At 46.0% G+C, this 17,007-nt stretch overlaps 1 protein-coding gene across 1 annotated transcript in view; it reads right to left on the bottom strand.

The window, feature by feature from the left end:
- Positions 1 to 17,007, bottom strand: part of LOC146208927 (uncharacterized) — a 261,822-nt gene that overhangs the window by 22,655 nt on the left and 222,160 nt on the right. The window lies entirely within an intron of this gene.

Below are 17,007 nucleotides of genomic sequence, written 5' to 3'. Positions count from 1 at the left end.
TGGCGTAACTCAGGGTAGTCAGCCACACAAGATTAACCCTCACCGCCTGAAAGTAAGGAAAAACCAAGAAGAGAGTAGAGGACAGGAGAGTTGTAGGATACAAGATAGGAACGTGAAAGATGAAGGGAAGGATAGGAAAAGGCGACTGCCGGTTTCCCCCGGGTGGGTCAGCCCGGAGGTGCCGTCTATGGGGAGTGTGGGCCAAAGTGGTGTGTTGCCTCCGTCGAGGGGCCTTAAAGGTTCAAACACTCGGCATCGGCTCAACAACTAGGATTCCCTTTTCCCCAGACACGACGATGCCACGCACGGCTAAGCGTGGGTGCTCGGGGTCCGTGGTGTCGCACAAAACACACAAACACCTGCTTTAACAGGTGCCCCCTGCGGGGAGAGGCCATGTTTTGTCAGGACCCCAGGTCTATTCCAAAATAAAGTAAAAACAGAGTCTGTTATCAGACGCTGATTGTACTTGATTTTGTGCCTGTCTATTTTATAATGATTATTTTTTGTAATTTTAATGACATGTATACATGTTTCGTTTATGAATCTAAATTTTTTTTTATCAAATACATCAGAGTGTAGCTAACAGAATGTTTTTTTTTTTTTTGTGGTGATATAATTGAAATCCCGACTATGGTTCCTTAGCAACGAAAATATTCGGGAATTTAAAGTGTTGGGACAAAAATTTGCGAAAAATGTACTAATATATAGTAAAAGATAGAATGAACATGGTAGAATTTATGTTCTGTGATGCACTATGTCCGCATCTAGTATTTAAACTTGCAGAGCTCTTCAAGATAAATTATACATGTCCCTTTTGACATCATTATGCGGCTGATATTGCAGACGCACGCACGCATTTAGGAATCCAATAATCACTAATCTCTTATTTCGTGCCTCTATTATATAAAACATATATATGCAGTCATAAGCGACCACATTGTATGAAAGACCACCTCCCATAGACAAACACCCGCCTTACCAAAGCTTCATGATTAGCCAGGTTGACATAGGGGTATCACGTATTACTTTGATTACACAGGCCTCAGTTTCGACTTCCCTCTCCCCTTCTCATTTCAAAGATGTTATCAGAGTGGGCAGCTTCTACCGCCACTGCGATGTCATGTAGTTTCATGACGTCACACAACCGACTGGCCTTACGATGTCACCCGCCAGCTACTACCTACAAGAGGTATGATCTTGATTTTTCGCTCACAACTCTGAAAAGCTGACTATAACGCCGAAAACTCCGACGCCTGGTGAATGGCGCCTTTAACGTTGTTATGCTGTGAAAAATTGCGACCGTAGTGAAGTCTGCTTTGGAGGAGAAATAGGAAAACATTAGCGCTGAACTGTTGCTGCTGATGACCCTGAATTACGTCACGCTTCTGTGTTACGTGACTCTAGCGCGAAGACAGTACTTTTTTGCAAGTTATTCTAAGTCGCGTGACGCTTCTTTTTCTCGTTTTTCGGGGTGATGTCACCGCTCTTTTTAAGCCACCCTGAATCCCCTGACGCTTCATTGTCACGCAACTTCAGTGACGTCATACTTTTTGCAAGACATCTTCAATCACGGGTCCACGTACTATCCCGATAGCCATGACCTCCCATGGTCAGTAAGAAGATGCATATACCTTACGGGATGCCACATAAGCTGTATTGTTTGTGTCTCATATTTCCTGATATCACATTATGAGTTTCTATTACACTAATTGATATTACGTCATAGGAGACAATACTGGGCTGTATGACAACATTAAAAGTTTAACGATTTCATGTTACTGATGAGACAATATACGCTTGCGTAAGACGTCACGTGACCGTTTGAGATCATTACTTCCCGCAGCAAATTTTGCGGACATTTCTGGCGACGGACTATCCTTCTTGTGAGCCATGCAAGGGTTTTGCCATAATTACTGCCGATGTGCAGAGCTTTCCCAAGTTTATCCTGGGCCGTCTAAGAGAAAACTGTTCGTGTTATTGCTGGTGGCACGGGTTGTTAAGAATTTGAACAGTATGTTTAGAGTAGGCGAAAGGCAACCAGTTTCTTCGGCACCAACAGAAGCCATGCATATATAACCGCGAATCTTCAATAATCTGGGCTAAGCGAAGTAGTCATCTGTATTAGAAATAAGCTAAACTAAGACAACTGTGCGTCTTATTTTCACGCTGAGATGCCTCGTACATCTATAAAGCAAAGTGTCGATGTGGCGAAATCGTCATAACACCGTCATTATTGAACACGGTAGCGTGAATAAGAATGGTTTGGCTAATCGGGTTTAACTTCCCAAAGCCTCGACTCAGGCAATCTAAAACCCCTCAATAAACTAAAAGTAGCGCCAACATGTGAAGTTTGCCGCCCGCCTCCTCTCCTGCGCTCTCCTTCGTCGTTCGACCCTCTCATTGGCCGAGCGCCGTCACGTGCGCGCGCGCGCTTTTTTTTTTTGCTGGGCGTGCAGCTTCCTCCTTTCCAGCGGGGCGGGCGGCGCGCGCGCGGCACATATCGCCGTGTGGTTTGCTGCCACGCGGACTGCTACTAAATCGTTCCCGCTGGCTATTTAATTTTTTTTTCAAGCATGTTGCGCCCTTTGGCCGGCGGCTGATAGAAGCACGGTGGTGAAGGCGAGTTCAACCAACGCAGACATCGCGTACAAATGGTGTCACGCACTGACAGTTGAAAACGGAACCGTTTCAGCACAAAATATAAAAAAAAACTGCTACCACGCTTCTCAAGTTTCACGGTAGCTTACAATTCAGTCCAACCTGCAAAGACTCCACACAGACTGCAGCTTCCGCCGCCTATAGTTAATTTGATCTGCAGCTGAAGTTGAAAATACATGGAAGACAGCTGCTGCCACACTTCTCAAGTTTACCGGCAGCTCGCAATCCAGTCAACGCTGCGAAGAAACCATACACAGACTGTTCCAAAATTGTTCCTGTCGCCGCCTAGTTACAAATTTTATAAAGCATGCCGCTGAGTGGCCAAATGTGACGAACTACAGACACACGGAGATGACGGCGAGTTAACCAACGCCGAAATCGCGTATATGTGGTGTATGACACTCACAGCTGAAACTATTCTGGCGGGAAATCCCTGTCAACATTCGGTAATTATGTTTCAGCAGTGAGTAATATTTTAACCTGAACACATTGCGACAAAATGCAAGGCTCTGGTGAGACCCGGCGCACGGCCGCCTCGATCGGCGCGCGCGCGGCGCTGATCGAGACTGCTGTTATCGGCTGTGAAGGGCGCCTGCTCCGGAGAGCGCGCGCTAGTCGCGCACCCCGTAGGTGGAGCCACGGTCGAAATGCGAGAGGAGGAGCGGCGCCGCCGGAGGAGGAGAGAGGAGATGGCGCTACTTTTAGTTTATTGAGGGGTTTTAAGGCAATCAGGTCTGCCTGAGTGGAGGTATCTGAAAATTTCGAGAGAGAGGGAGAGCTCTTTAATGAAATACAGATATTTTTGCCAGCGTGACTATTCGCTGATATCCTCTCCTCCTCGCCATCAGTCTTGCATCTTCCAGTGATTACGAAACGTTTGTAACCGAACTAAAAAATCACTTCGAGTTGGAACCTTCATCTTTGCATTGCTTTTTATTGTTCGTGTTAAAGGGCTGCTCTTCGAAAAACTTGAATGTTTGGTGCCATCTGTACTTTTATTTTGAGTGTTGAAGCACTAGGTTTTCAACGTTATGTAACTATCGGCGGTGTCCTTGTTAACGACTGTATACTTATCGCAAGTTTGGATGTATTGTTTGTACTCTTGTTCCAACATTTGCCCCCCCCCCCCATGTAATGCCCGCTCGGGCCTTTAGGGTATTTGTATAAACAAATAAATAAATAAATAAATAAATAAATAAATAAATAAATAAATAAATAAATAAATAAATAAATAAATACTTTGAGTGGGGGGGATGAATTGGTGGATAAAGATGGAAGCAGGGTTAGAAAAGAGTATGGTCATTGAAGATGGTTGTAACATAATAGTTCTTTGCATGATGACTTTTTGGATGAGTAAGAAGTCTGGTACTGTGCATTTGCAGCGGGTGATCAAATAAATGAGCAATTTAGGGTTTCCCTAAAACACCAATAGCGTCTAAATAGGCAAATATGACTGTCATTGCACGTCGTGGCTGTCTGTTACAGCTTGAACGACCTAATATAGCGTCCGTTTTGAGTGACACTTGGGTGACAGACAGCATACGTTGTTCATAGTGCGCACGTTCGCTGGCGTGCACTGTACATTCGAGGAGAATATGAAGTACAGTCTCAATTGAGCCGCAGTTGTCCCATTACAGATTGTCTGCTTGCTTGAAAAGGTATCGTAGACTGTCCGTTAAGGCAGCGTTAAGACTCATACGATGATCAATTGTTTCTAGATGACGCGGAATCTCGAGTGGTAGTATTGATTTGAGATTTGGGTCGATCGAATAAAGGGGTAATGATGACTTGGCAAATGCCAGATATCATACAGTACAAGGGGGACTTGTTTTTCATCTCCATTGAGAAGGAGCCGCCGAGACCTGGATTTGATCATGCGCCCTTTGGTTCAGCAACGGAGCGCTTTTACCACTGAGCCTCAACGGCGGACATGGTTAAACATTCTACTCGGGCGCCATGCGTTAATGATCGTTCTATCGTTGATATTATTTGTGCGAGCTTAAAATACTACCTGAAATGGTTGACGTAACAGCTAAACTTTAAAACTACAATCTGGGTTTCACATACTGAATGATTCGCAATCGCCCAAGTGTTGACATTTTTCGTGAAGGCTTAAGACATCTACTCAAATGCTTTACGAGGGATGTAGACTTTAAAACTACAATCCGGTTTCAAAACTTTGAATGCGCCACGAAAGATGCTCCACGAAATGCCCGTGTCAGTTATTTTTTACAAGCAACAATTTGAATAGGCGCGACAAGCAAAGAGAGAAGGGATATCTCGCAGTTCGTTGAAATTCAACTCATGCATAGGCGCAACAAGCCAAGTAGAAATTTAGAGCGGTGGCTCCAACTGTACAACGGCCATATACTGCCTGTGGGTGCGAGAGAAAGCGTGCGAGAGAGGCAGCATAAGAGAGCCTCGGCTGCTATTATGCCCAAACGCTACTGAGCGTTCTGGTTTGAATTCGGATAAACAATAATATTAGTGAGACAAACACCCTGGATCAGGAATACGTTTCAATTAAGAATACTGCTGGAACTGCGCCGATACTTATCAAGACATTCTAGCAAATTCGCGTGGGTATTATTGAGCATGAGTTTTTTTCTTCATGTGCGCGTGTGTGTTAGCTTGAAAGAAACAACCAAAGTGCAGACCCAGATGCGCCGGTGGAGCGACACCAAATGAGAAAGCTGTAAAGGTCGTGGAATACGTAGGCGGAGACATGTGTCTCCTTGTTATAACGATTGGAACTATAATATTCCTTAGTGAATTTTGCTTCTCACTACAGGCACTGTGAAAAACAAAATAGTCAGCATGATCAAAAGCCAGTTTCATTCACTGCACAATGACGTAGCAACACCAATTAATTAAAGTAGGATATTCAGTGGCTATCTTTGATTGCCTCCTGCGAAGCGTAGAATCAGCCCCTCGCATTGCGTTCGCTTTCATTAAAACGCAGCGCCGCTTCTTCAGTCACTTTAATATCCAATAGTTATTACCAACCTATCATCCCATTGGTGGCTGTACTTGCCGTGATTTGGCCATTTGTACTCTGTCAGTTGCACTCTTTATTAGGAGTAACCGATCGTTCATATATACTAACAGAACGCCCAGCTTCGTCAAACATGAATATACTATGAGATGCTGCCATTGCTACGACAGATACGACTGCCATTACTGACTATAGCACTATGAAGGCCTAATCAAGGGCAGGATAGGGAATGATTCCAAGACAAGTTGAACGCACATTGGTGTAATTACGCTCTCCTACTCATAACTGAGCGTGCTTGTTGGACTAAGCCTATAGGCCTATCTAAGCCCAAAATGTTTATGTGCTTTTGCACATAAAACTACGGCACGCGCTCAACTATGCTTTAACAACTGTCATTTGTTTTAGAAGTCGTCCATGGGAGCGCGTTGAGAACAATAGGGTTCGTGTTACTGAGGGCAGACAATGTCGAAACAAATGCCTGCAAAACACCTTTGAGTGCGAAAATAGCGCCGAAGCAAACCCCAGAACAAAACAAACAGAAAAACAAAGAATAATTGGAACCCTTTTTCTTCCAGGAAAGTTCTAATGCGACGCCAGCATTATCTGGCGGCTGGGAACTTGGAGAGATAGGCGTTCTTCTCCCCATGTTTTTTTACCTTCGGAAGATGGGTGAGTGAGAGGTACTGTCGGATGCAGGTGTAGGTCAGGAGTTTAATTGGCTAGGTGATTTGCGCTCCTGATTGAAGAATGTTCTTGTACAGCTTTTAATGCCGAAGTGCACCGAGGTTACCTAGTTGTGGCCTATCCTATAAGCACTCATTTTCCACTGACTAGTTAAGATCGATTTCTTCTTGGTGACGTAGTAGTGGTAGGGAAGTGTCCGTGAGACCCTTTGTCGCCTTGCTCACAGGCGGGATCGTATTTCAAGTTGAAATTAAGGTATTAATTTATTACCCGGTTCGGTATACGGGTTTACTGTACAGACAAGATCGGCATGAAACTGGGCGGATCTTTCATTCCAGCTCAGTGCGTGTCTTCGGGACTGGTTTATGGAGAAAAAAAGCGTCCTGGGGGCCTTAAAAATCACCAGAGCTTTAGAGTAACATGGCTGCATTTAAGAGGACAGAAAGATGAAAACAAAGAATTGGATTCATGACAGGATTATAACCACCATTCTTCCGTGTCCAAACCGAGCACACTAACCACTATTCTACAGCTTTTTTCTATCTCGCATAGGAAAACGTTTGAAAAGGAGAAACCCCGACAGCTCGTGCCTGAAGTCGCAGCACTGCCTAATGCAAACCAGTCATACCCAAGCAATTTACCGCCATCACAAATGTTAAAATTACGGGTGGGACAGACCCATTCAGATATGGTAGCCAGCGGGGGGTTCTAACCCAATAGCCGAATACTAGACGGTGTGATTTCGGGAAATATCCTTCCTTGCCTGGCGTTATTTTGCTGTGTTGCACTTGGCATATATATATATATATATATATATATATATATATATATATATATATATATTAAAGTATACCAGGGACGGTAATAATTCGGTGATCGCCTTCTAAAGAAGCTTTGTTTCTTTTGCTGGCTCTCACAAGGTGTGAGCAATGTCCCGCATATTCATCACGCAGCATTTTTTAGGGCGCTTTTCATATTTTTCTACATTACAAGTTTTGGTTATTTTTTTATTTTCTTAGAAAGAATGTACGCAGATATATTTGGTGCCGTGATGTTTGTTATATTGTAGCATGCGCTGACGACGAAGTAGCGCAGAGCTGTGAGAGAACCAAGAAGTGCGCCAGCTCCAAGACTGAGCTCAAACGCTGTTTCTGGACTCCGAGTCTGCCCCGTTCGCAACTGTGAGGGGCCTCATTTACTCGACATTTGGTGCAGCTTCTAGTACGACTTTCATGCACCGGACACCCCCTACAAGCCGGGACCCAAGCCCAGGACGCACCCCTCAGGTAGAGACCTCAATACACCAGCGTAGTCGCCGACTGCAAGGTCTTCCTCCCGAGTGCGGTCCTCTCACCACAAACTAACAAGGAACATTGGTGAAAGTGCAATGAATCCGCCGGTATCGACAACGCCGGTCTTGCTCCACCCGCAGCGAGATCCACCACGTTTTTACGACCTGCCCCATGAAGACGCAGAAGACTGGCTGGAGCAGTTCGAACGAGTGGCTGTCTTCAACTCCTGGAACGCCGACTCCAAGCTGCGCCATGTTCACTTCGCGCTTGAAGATTCTGTGAAGCACCTTTCGCGAAGAAAAAGCGGAACTTCTTTTAAATAGCCGGGTACAACATCCGAATGAAAGTGTGACGGTATACACCGAAGAGATGAAGTGACTCTTTCGACGTGCAGACCCGACCGTGTCGGAAGATAAGCAAGTACGCCCTTTGATGAAGGGTGTTAAAGAGCAGTTATTTGTCGGCTTAGTGCGAATTCCCCCAACAACAGTAGGCGAATTCATCACGGAAACGATCACCATCGAGAAGGCACTTGACATGCGTGCCCGGCAATATCAGCGTACTACTGTATTCATGATCGCCGCCGATGCAAGTGAAGCCATACAATTTTCGACGGAATCGTTGCGTGATACGATCCGGGCGATAGTTCGGGAAGAGGTGGCTAAATACATGATGATTCCACTGCAGCCACAGGTCGCAACAGTTTCTGACATTATTCGCGAAGAACAAGCACAACATAGCTAACACTTTCTGTCCCCGTCTGACGTTGCGACAGAATGGCCTATTGGGAAATGTTATTTTTCTGCGTCTATTTCTTGTTGCTGATAAGTAATGTGCTGAATTTGTGTTCGGATCCTTTAGTGGAGGTTATGGAGGCGTTTTAGCAGTAAATAGTTGTAAGCCCACACGTTAGCACTACTCTTCATAGCCTAGTGTCTTACATCATTAGCCTACCCGTTTTCTACAATTATTAAAAAAAGTTGTGGATACTAGTACGAACATTTAATTCGTATAAGATTTGGTGCTATCGCTATGCAATTCGTATTCGACGCACTAGAGAAGCTATAGTATCCATATTCCTTTCAGTGGCTAAAGTGCACTATCGTATTATATGAGGCACAGAAAAAAGTACCGTTCATACACTTCTATACGCGGGAGTAATGTATTACCTTTGTTTAATCTCAAAATTCACTTTACGGGGCAGAAATACATCGCTTCGATCAGTAACATTACAGAAAAAGTTATCTTATTCTGTTATTTTGCCGCTTTAACCTGCAAGAAATAAAGAGCAATATGTATAGCACAGGGCATGCAGTAGGGGATGGCAGCTTGGGAGACCAGTCACGTGCTACCAGTGGTATCAACTCTGAAAGAACTGAGAGCATTGTTTTGCTGTCGACATAGGTATTCATGAAAGTTTCAAAGTATTGTTCCTGGCGGGTTTAATGGAATCGAACTCATAATCTTGGTCACGAAGATTCCTTTTCGTAAAGTCCCTGCGCATATTGCAATATTTTCATAATAAAGCCTCTGTTTTAACCTACGTTGTCGCAAGTACAAATTTTCATATCCGCAAAGAAAAATCAGACAACTTGGTCTTGAATAGTTACAATTTCTTAATTTTCGGGTAATTAGGAAAACGACTGAGAGAAATAAATAATTACCTAATAGCATTTAATTTGAAAGGAACTTAGAGTTGAAAACAAAAGAGTTGAGAGCTCGTTTAATTCTTCGTGGCAAACTCTGAGGGAGCACACTCTCAGTAATTAATCAAAGGAACAATCGAGCTGAAATTCCAACATAAATCATAATCAGGAAAGGCAGGCGAGATCCAATAACACTTCTCAGAAAGAGTTTTCATGCCTTTAGCGCACTTTTGACCTGAGCAGTATAAGCTGCCACGGCTAGGGTGTGCTAATTGTTGCTGCTTTCTTCATTCCAATTCATTTTGTTTACTTCCATTAACAAACCTTGACAAATCGCCCAGGCGACGCATCAAAGGACGGCGAACATTGTCTACTCGCACGCTACCGAGGACATGGTTTGGGAGTACGCTAAGAATAATATATACTAGGAGAAGCTTACAACTATCGCTGAGTGTGTCGTACATTTTGCAAGCAATATACGCCGTATAAGAGGGAATGTTCTAGTGTGAAGTATAAAATTGTTTAAACTGAAATATTATCTGTCGACATTTGAAACTCATCTTTCGCTCAGAGAGGGTAATCTCGCCGAGTGTGCACGTGCTGCTTTTGGGATATTTAGAACTCATATCATTCGTACATGTAGAATGTCTAGGTTTCACGTTCGGCGCAAAGTTAACTTCACTATCGTTGCTGGAAATTTAACGACTGCCATCAGACATTACTAGTCGCTTCGTAATAAAATTGGGATCAATCTTACTTCAGAATGGAACGACAGATAATCTCTGAATTACAAGGATATTGTTGTAAATGCGTGGTCAATGGGAACGCCGCTCCCGGGTGAATGCATCAGACAGCGTAGCCAGGCCAAAGAACGCCGAATTATTTTCGGATCAAGGGGTATTATATAGCCAGAGGGATGAGGGAAAGATGGAAAGAAAGAATGAAAAGATTGGTGCCGTTGCCGGTTCATAGGTGGCGATTTATCGCCTCTGCTATCAGCAGCATCCCTTCCTCCTAATAACCATAGCGATCCACAGGTTTTTTGACCCGGGTTGACCTGCGCAGCTGTGTCTCTTGGGGAGCAGGGTCTGCGGGCTCTGACGTGGATGCGTTGTTCTCAATAGCCAGCGGATGGTCCACTGGTTCTGCTGCTGGACTGTCTGTACCCGTGAGTGTGGATTCCTCGACGTTGCGCTTGCGGATTTGATCAGCATGACGACGAACCACCACATTATCCTCCGTCTTGACGGTGACTAGTCGAGCTCCTGTTGTTGACTTCACCTTTCCGGGTGTCCACTTGTCACCAACACCGTAGTTACGGACTAGTACAGGGTCCCCCCGGAGCTAAACTCCCGCTGGCGTCGTCCGACTCTGGTGTAGCTGCTCTGCTCTGGACAGGTTTGTTCCTGAGAGGAAAACACATGTCAAGTCTGGTGCGTAGTCGATAACCTAACAGTACTTCTGAAGGTGATAGGCTCGACTGCCTTGGGGCATTCCGGTATCGACACAAAACTCGTGCTAGTGCGGTTGGGAGATCCACTCCAGGCATCTTCTTTAACCCATCCTTAACCGTTCTGACCGCGCGTTCTGCCAGCCCATTGCTTTGAGGATGGTAGGGCGGTGTTCGAATGTGGGCAATGCCGTTACTGGTCATGAATTCACGCGAAATCCGACTCGGTAAAGGGCGTGCCGTTATCAGTTACTGCAGTGCGCGGTAGTCCGAACTGGCTGAAGAGCGTACGCAGCGCGTTTACCGTGCTGCTTGACTTTGCACGCGAGAGTGGAATGGCCTCGATCCATTTGCTGTGGGAATCAACCACGATCAGCAACATTTTGTCCCTGATAGGTACAGCGAAATCGAGGTGCAATCGGGACCAATTTTCTTCTGTAGCTGGCCAGTTTACTGGCTCACGTGCTGGAGGCATTGCTTTGCAACCTGCTTTGGGCCAACCCTCATGGGCGTACCTGCGAACAAGTGCTAGTACCACGTCCGTTTCTGTGAGCGACCGCAGTTCCTCTATAGTGATGGTCGACTGGTTCCACTGGTCGATGGCGAGGACAAACTCTGCGTCACCTTCCGGTGCGGTCTCCGTTTCCTGCAAAGTTTGAGGTAAATGGCTGAGGGTGTCCGTGTTAACCATCATTTTACCGGATTTGCAAAGCAGCTTGTATTTGTACGCTCCCAGCAGAAGAGCCCATCTTTGTATTCTCGCGGCGGCCATGATGGGGGTCTGACGATCCATTCGTAGAAGGCCGAGCAGTGGCCGATGATCCGTCACCAGGGTGAACTCCCGGCCAAGGAGGTAGTCCCGGAAACGTGAAACACCAAAAACGAGAGCCAACGCTGCACGTTCGATCTGAGAATACTTCTTTTCGGCCGAAGTTAAGGTCCGGGACCGAAATCCGATGGGCCTCATTTCCCCATTAATGCGATGGAAAAGTGCCGCTCCCACACCGTGAGGCGAGGCATCGCATTCCAAAAGTAGTTCGAGCTTCTGATTGAAATATGTCAACACACAGGTGCTGCGCAAAGAGCCTTTTTCGACAGTTCGAATGCTGCTTGTTCTTTATCGCTCCACATCCACCTGGCTCCTTTCGTCGGTAGCTTATACAAAGCCGCAAGAAAGATGGACAGGTTAGGGAGAAACTTATGGTAGAAGGTGATAAACCCAAGAAAAGCACGCAACTCTGTAACATTACGCGGAGAAGGGGCTAGTCCGATAGCATCGATGTTCTTTTCAACCTGGTGCAACCCGTTTTTATCAATGCGGTGACCGAAATATGTTACTGCTTCCTCTGCGAAACGACATTTGTCAGCGCGCAGCTTAATGCCATTTTGCCTGAAGCGTTGCAGTACTGCTTTCAGGTTTGAGTCATCCTGGCTCTTGTCAGCTATCAGCACATCGTCAAGATAGACCTGCACGCCGGTTAACCCTTGGAGCACGGATTCAGTTTTCCGCCGAAAGATTGCTGGCGCAGAAGAGATTCCAAATGGTAGCCGATTGTAGCAGTATAGCCCTTTTTGAGTGTTGATGACGGCCAGTTTCCGCGACTCTTTGTCCAACGCAACCTGGCTATAGGCATCTCGCAGGTCTAACACACTGAACCGTTCTCCTCCCGCTAAACTGGCAAACATGTCGTCAATAACTGGTAGCGGGCATTGCTCAATCTCACACACAGGATTTAATGTGGCTTTAAAATCTCCGCAAAGGCGCACTGAGCCGTCCTTCTTCAAGACGGGATCACAATGGGTGTGGCCCATTCCGAATATGGTACAGAAGATATTATCCCTGCTTCCGTAAGCCTATCCAACTCCTGTGAAACTTTTTCTTTGTACGCAAAAGGAACCTTCCTTGCCTTGAAAAACTTGGGGGTTGCTCCGATCTTGAGATGAATCCGTGCTGGCGGGCCTTTCAAGAGTCCGGTGCTCTCGCCGAAAAGACCAGCATAGCTGTTCAGCATTTCCCAGGCAGGTTGATGGGCAGCTGGCGGAACTGTGCTGGCCATGTTAGTCTGCCCCTTTACGAGTAGGAGAATAATTCCGGTGTCCTCCAGTTTCTGCAATAAATCCCGGCCACAAAGACTGGGGCCTCTGCAGTTTAACACCCCCAGATTGCATTCCACTGTAGTTGCTTGATAACGCACGTCCATGTTCATGACGCGGTAGCTTCCCGAGAAAGCACGATAACTTTATCGGCGATTTCGCAAGCGGAGGCCATTCATTGCGATGTTTGTCATAAATAGCTTTTGAAATGGCGCAGACTGGGGATCCAGTATCAATGTCCATTTTTAGGTCAACGCCGTTCCATGTGAATGTTTTCTGAATGGGCGGTAGCAGCGTCTGCACCGCCGTACGGAGGGACCATATCTGCGATGTACTGCTATCACTGTCTTCCGATTCCTGCCGCTTCTGTGCTTCCATGGTAGCAGTTCTGTTAACGCTGTCAGCCGCTGAGCACATCTTCGCTAGATGCCCGTATAGTCTGCATTCGAAACATTGCCGTCTGTTAAAGCGACACACTGCGGTCTTGTGGCCGCAGTTACTGCAGCACTGGCATTGCGTTCGTGGTTTGATCTTTGCCTTTGTTATCTCTTGTTGGCGCCGGTGAGTTATCTTGAACACGTTTGGATCCCGAGCCTCCCCGGTTATGCCTCGCGAATCAAGTTCGGCGCTTTATGCAGCTAGTGCTAGAGCCTCTGCTTCCTTTAACGACAGATCTTTTATTGCCAGAAGCTGCTTTCGTAAACTCTTTGATCTGATGCCACACGCGATGCGGCCTCTGATCATTCTGTCTAGCATAGACGAAAAATTGCAGTTTTGTGCTATTTGTCGTATAGCGACAATAAATTCCTGCACGGATTCTTCTTCTTTCTGATAGCGGTTGAAGAGCTTGAAACTTTCTGCTATTTCGTTTGGTGTAGGATCATAGTAGCTGTTCAAGGTCTCGACTACCTCGTCGTAGCTCAACGAACTTGTTTTTGCTGGCGCTACTTGACTGCATAAAACTTGAACGGTCTTTGTCCCAAGGGCGGCTACGAGTAAAGCCCTCTTCTTTGCATCAGCTGAGATTTCATTGGCCTCAAAGTACGCTTCTACTTTCACCAGGTAAGCTAGCCACTTATCTTTTTCCTCATCGAAGTCCGGTAGCTTGTGACCCATGTCTGGCACTGTCCTGGGTCCGATATCCTTGCTTCAGCCTCGTCGCCACTGTTGTAAATGCGTGGTCAATGGGAACGCCGCTCCCGGGTGAATGCATCAGACAGCGTAGCCAGGCCAAAGAACGCCAATTTATTTTCGGATCAAGGGGTGTTATATAGCCAGAGGGGTGAGGCAAAGAAGGAAAGAAAGAATGAAAAGATTGGTACCGTTGCCGGTTCAAGAATGGCGATATATCGCCTCTGCTATCAGCAGCAGATCTGAACATAAAAAAGGTTTCAAGAAATCGTATGAATAAGCAGCTTAGAAACCGGGCAATTTTTAATGGCGCGGGGGGGAGGGGGGGGGGGGGTTACCTCATGCATACAATATAATCCTGTTAGCTTTCAGTGTATTTTAAAACGGCTTTACTTCAACAATGTAATTGGCTTCGTTTTTTAGCCCGCCAACGAAATGGTTTTACTTACAAAGCACGTTTTCATAAAGCTGTAGTTGGTTTCCCACGAGAAAATATTTGTATGGCGAAGAACTTTGAAAACGCACAATAACGGCTTGTATCAATACCTTCATTGTAGACGAGGGCAAACTATTTTTTTCGGAAGATATATGAATAAGTAGAATACGAGTTCCAGGATTATTGTTGCTTTAGAAGTAAGTACTAACGTTCACACGAAGTACATATGCATTGGTGCATATAACTGCATGCTATGCGTTAGAAAAATTTATAATGAAAGCTGAAAACACCTAAGTTGTAAATCACGAGTCTTCCTGCAAGGAAATATAATCGCTTTTTTCGCTTCCGGCATTTGTCGCGAGAGCTCATGAAAGTAGAAACGAATAATTCAAGTCGAATGTGCTATGATGGCATGCGGAATGGGAAACGTCAACAAGATTTCTGCCGTTGGGTTTCAGTAATGAATGGATGCTACCGATAAGTACTCCTCCTAGCAGATAAGTGCCACGATAACGAAGGGGAATCTTGGGGAAAGACAGTCGCGCCCATGCGTTTCTTTGCTACGCGGCTTCATCTCAATTTTGCTCGAGAAGGAAAAGAGGGTTGTGGGTGAGCCTCTTGCCTACCACTTCCCCGAAAACACTGCTGCCGTAGTCTGGTGCTTTACGTTACCACTTAGTATGCGTATTAAACGAGGGCAGAGCATCTATGCAATCAGGTAACCGCATGTGACACAATGCGTGTAAGCTTTCGCCTGGCTTTGCGCTCGGCTGCTTCCAGATGACTATGTTGTGAGGAAGAAAAGTGCCTTAGTTTCACTTTGACCTCACCACTTTTCACAATTATCATAACAAATGTGTAAAAAAAGTGGTTTATAACAATTTTCCACTAGTGTCAAAGCAAGCGAAATAGTGAGAGTGATGCCCTCGCTTCTTTAACACTGCGTCGCCTATCATTGTTGCCGGCGTCATGCGTATGGGACATCAAACAGCAATTTTTTTCTAAGCTTTTTACCTTTAAGAACGTGCTTGTCCCGTTCAACCATCGGCAGCTGATGTCAGAATGAGATCTCAGCCTCTCAGAAGCTCTGAGGATCATAAAGGGGCTACATGTCAGTATATATGCTAATGACATCAATCTCTGGATTAACTAAGGCAGTGATGCGAGCATTGAGGAGCGCCTGCAGGCAGCGGCGGACACTGTCGTAGACTATGCTGCCTGTAGGGGTCTACCAGCTCCCCGCAAAAATCGGAATTATTCACTAATAACCCAAAGTCAAACCGATGCAAATTCAGCTCAGAATTTAAGTAGAAGGAAGATCAGTTCCAAAGGTACCGTCTTTGCCAAAAGTAACCAGGCTGCTCCGAAGGCTGCCGGAGCAAGCGCGCGGCCGTGTGGCGGCGTTGCGCTCGCTGTGGCTTATCGGTGCTCGTCAGCTCCGAGGGTACAACAGCTGACGTAACTTCGCACCCTCACTCTCGCCTGTCGGATGATAAAAACTAGGCGCGTATGATGTGCGGGCTGCGGTTTCAGTGGGAAGCCTGGTTGCGCCCAGCGAGGGCGCTCAGTATTGCGACGGGGCTATCGCTCTTCTCGGCAACTGCGGAAAACAGAAAAGCAGGTGATAGTAAACACGATGAGCTTTAGATGTTCGTTTCTAAGACGAATATGTGCTAGGTTTGCCAGACAGCGTTGCCCTGAAATAAGGGTTCCACGAACGAGAAAGTAATCATGTGTATTTAATGGCTAAGCGTGAGGAAGGTTTCATTATAGTTCGTTACTTAAAAGAAAACTTACCCACAAGCAAATGCAAGAATTTGTTAGAATCAATCATTGAACTGTCTTATACACAGTCTCCTCAAGGGGCTAACACAATATTTTATGCCTGAAAGAGATATAACATGACTTGAAAGGTTTCACAAGCTTTCCCATATATTTGTACTGGAGTCACGGCCCATAAAGTGGCAGTACGCAAGGCACCTCGGAGAAAGGATATTGAAATTTAGAGGTGCGTTATTATTCTTTAATGTGCAGGCGCATCAAAGACGCAGGTAAACGCAATCGTGCTGGTGCGTTTTAACTGCGGATTACAGAAAACAAGCACGTATAACTATATAGCGAGAAACGCGACTTATATCTGCTTCAGTGCAGTTGCAGAGAAGAGCAAATAGCCCCGCCGCTGTACTGGGCGCCCTCGCTGGACACAACCAGGCTTCCCACGTGTGAAACCGCAGCCCGCACATCATACGCGCCTAGCTTTTATCATCCAACGGGCGAGAGTGAGGGTGCGAAGTTACGTCAGCTGTTGTACCCTCGGAGCTGACGAGCACCGATAAGCCACAGAGAGCGCAACGCCGCCACACGGCCGCGCGCTTGCTCCGGCAGCCTTCGGAGCAGCCTGGTTACTTTTGGCAAAGACGGTACATAAAATCAGAATCTTAGGACTGTTCATTCAAGAGAATGGATGGATATAACGATGGGAAAATAAAAAAGCTAGAGGGATTCGCCACTCAAGCCACTGGCATATTTAGAAGGACCGCGCTGAAAGGACGAGCCCTGAAGGAAAGAAGCTTGCTTAAACTATCCCAAGCTTACGTAATAAGCAGCGTGAGCTATGTCAC

This window comes from Amblyomma maculatum, chromosome 1 (genome assembly GCF_055883805.1).
Source record: "Amblyomma maculatum isolate TAMU_Amacu chromosome 1, ASM5588380v1, whole genome shotgun sequence".
Taxonomy (NCBI): Eukaryota; Metazoa; Arthropoda; class Arachnida; order Ixodida; family Ixodidae; genus Amblyomma; species Amblyomma maculatum.
The sequence above is the reverse complement of the archived record's forward strand: the minus strand, read 5'-3'. Positions and strand labels throughout refer to the sequence as shown.